We start from the raw sequence: 3,353 nt of genomic DNA on the forward strand, positions 1-3,353 counted from the left end.
CTTAGAAGATCCCCCAAATGACCCTGAACTCTGTACTCCTGAGTTACAGGTTGTAAGAAAAGTCTCTATAAGTTGGGTATCTGGGGTCATGGAGAGGGCCCTACTGCAGCTGGTCTTGATGAAAATGGCCAATGAGTGTGATGACTACACCCTAGTGACGTGGCAGTAAAGCTTCCTTCTCTTTAGTGCCATTTCTGTTTCATTCATTTATTTATTTTTTTGTGTCCAAAATGTGTTGACTGGGATGCTTCCTCACTCATCTTGACTCAGGGGGCTTTTAGTGCTGCTTCCTTCGGAAGGAGCATCCTTCTGTAAGCCTTGCTTTGCCTCCTGTGGGCTGACAGAGGGCCATGGAGCAGCCAACACACAAAACTACCGTTTGTGCATGGCTCAAGACGGTGGTGATTTTATAGCATCCTGGGCATTCACGTCCATGAAGTAGGAGTTGGGGCTCTGCACCAGGCGCTTCTCCTTGTGTTTCCTCTTGTCCTCTTCTGGAGAGGGATGAAGGAGATCCTTAGCGAGGGGCATGTTCTCGTGGGGAGGTCGTCACCGCCGGAAAGGCCTGTTTCATTTAAAGTGGTGTCTCTGGCTCCACATTTCCAGTCTCCAGCTAACTCGTGTCCCAGCATCTCTCTTTGCTGCCCCATGCCTCTTGTGTACTAATTATTGTGGAGACTCTAACTAGGTGTCAGTTCTTCTCTCCCTTATATATTCAAGGTGTGTGTTGAAATGAAGTCAGTAGTTTGATTACCCAGATTAGGATAAGATTTGAGTGATGCTTGCTAAGGAAGGTCTACAGACCCTGGGATGTCCCTTTGCCTCACAAGATACATCAGAATGTTCGCTCTCCTTGATTCAAGATGGAAAGGTGGTAATTGTGTACCTGTATGATGCTCCAAATAGTTGGGTACCAACCTATTTAGTTGAGTGGGCATGTTTTATGAGTTTCCTCTTTTAAATTTTTTAAAACTCGTTTCAGGTGTACAAAACAACATGATGATTAGACATTTACACTTCTCACGAAGTGATAATCCCAACAAGCCTACTACCCATCTGACACTGTATACAGCTATTCCAATATCACTGACCATATTTCCTATGCTGTATTTTACATCCCATGACTAAACACACACACACACACACACACACACACACAGAGTTATAGTCGACATTCAATATTATTTTATATTAGTTTCAGGTATACAGTGCACTTGCTAGGCACTTATATAATTTATGAAATGACCCCCTGATAAGTCTAGTACCATCTGACACCATACATGGTTTTTACAACATTATTGACTATATTTCCCATCCCCATGACTATTTTGTGACTACCCATTTGTACTTCCTAATCCCTTCACCTTTCTCAGCCATCCTCCAACCCCCCTCCCATCTAGCAACCATGAGTTTTTCCTCTGTATCTGTGAGTCTATATCCATTTGTTTTAAGATACAGCAGTTTATTTTTTTGAACATTCAGTATTATTTTATATTAATTTAAGGTGTATAGCATAGTAGTTAGACATTTATATAATTTAAGAAGTGATCTCCACGACTAGCCTAGTACCCACCTGGCACTATACATATAATAGTTTTTACCATATCGTTGACTATATTTCCTATGCTTTACTTTATAGCCCCATGACTATTTTGTAACTACCAATTTGTACTTCTTAATCCCTTCATTCTTTTCACCCTGCCCCCCAACCCCCTCCCATCTATCACCCCAACAAATTTAATACCTATTTGCCACCGTACATAGTTATTAACATATTATTGACAATATTCCTTATGCTATACCCTACATCCCTATAATTACTTTTTAACAACCAATTTGTACTTCCTAATTCCTTCCTTATTTTTTCACCCACACCCTCAACCACCCTCCCATCTGGCAACTAACAAAATATTCTCTGTATCTATGAGTCTGTTTCTGTTTTGTTTGTTCATTTTGTTCTTTAGATTCCACAGTTAAGTGAAATCACATTCCATTTGTCTTTCTCTGTCTGACACTTCATTCAGCAAAATACCCTCCAGGTCCGTCCCTGCCACTGCAGATGGAAAGAACACATTCCCTTCCATGGCCGAGCAATATTTCATTGTATATGTGTACTACCTCTTCTTTATATATTCTTCCATCGAGAGACACCCAGGCTGCCTCCACATCTTGGCCATTGTAAATAATGTACAATGAACATATGAATGCACAGATTCCCTCAAAGTAGCATTTTGGGTCTCTTTGCATACATACCCCAAGATGGGATTAGTGGGTCCTTCTTTGTCTCTTGTTATAGACTGTTTTAAAGCCTACTTTGTCTGGTATAAGTATTGCTACTCCAGCTTTTTTTTGGTTTCCATTTTCATGAAATAACTTTTCCCCATCCCTTTATAAGTGTGTGTGTCTTCCCATCTGAAGTGAGTCTCTTATAGGCAGCATATATAAGGGTTTTGTTTTCTTATCCATTTAGCCCTCCTATATCTTTTGATTGGAGCATTTAATCCATTTAAATGGAAAATAATTATTGATAGATGTGTAGCTATTGCCATTTTATTATTCATAATTTTGATTTTTTTTCATCTTAAAGAAATCCCTCTAACATCCCTTGTCATAATGGTTTGATGGTGATGAACTCCTTTAACTTTTTCTTGTCTGAGAAGCTCTTTATTTGTCCTTTTAAATGATAGCTTTGCTGGGTAGAATACCGTTGGTTGCAGGTCCTTTCTTTTCATCACATTGAATATTTTGTGCCAATAATCTCTTCTGACCTGCCAAGTTTCTGTTGAGAAATCAGCTGACAGTCTTATGAGAGCTCCCTTATAAGTTACTAGTTGCCTTTCTCTTGCTGTTTTTAGGGTTCTCTCTTGTTTAGCTCTGGAAACAGCCAGGACACCCCAAGGCCTGCTGTCACCTGCCAACTCCCTTAAGATTCAGCCACTGATAAAGCCTCTTGCAGTACATGAGTTGGGTGAGGCAGGGGCTCAGGGAGTCATTAGAGTGGGAAGAGTGTGGTCACCAGGTTAATGTAGACTCTGGTTTGGTGCCAGTGCTGAGCCTGGAGCTACTCAGCAAAAGTCTCAGAGCACACCGAGGCCAGTCCCCGCCTGCCTAGGGTCCATGGACTTTGATAGTTTTCCAAAAACAAGTGCAATGTAGGCAGGACTAGCTGCTTGTGGAGAAAGTGCCTCTAGGGTCAGGGGAGTTGGGTAGAGCAGTGTCTCAGGGAGTCAGCAAGGTGGAGCAGCGGACCTCACCAGGCCAATCAGATTCAGATTTATTCATATGGGGGAAGGCTCAACACAGGAAAGCTGGTGCCCACCTGCTGGCCACATAGAGGAGGACCTCCTACTGGG

General features: G+C 41.8%; 1 pseudogene; it reads right to left on the bottom strand.

The window, feature by feature from the left end:
- Positions 1-248: 248 nt before the first annotated feature.
- On the bottom strand, positions 249-557 carry LOC109394932 (40S ribosomal protein S27-like; annotated as a pseudogene).
- Positions 558-3,353: the final 2,796 nt, after the last annotated feature.

The sequence above is a fragment of the Hipposideros armiger genome, unplaced genomic scaffold, assembly GCF_001890085.2.
Source record: "Hipposideros armiger isolate ML-2016 unplaced genomic scaffold, ASM189008v1 scaffold_445, whole genome shotgun sequence".
NCBI classification, from domain to species: Eukaryota; Metazoa; Chordata; class Mammalia; order Chiroptera; family Hipposideridae; genus Hipposideros; species Hipposideros armiger.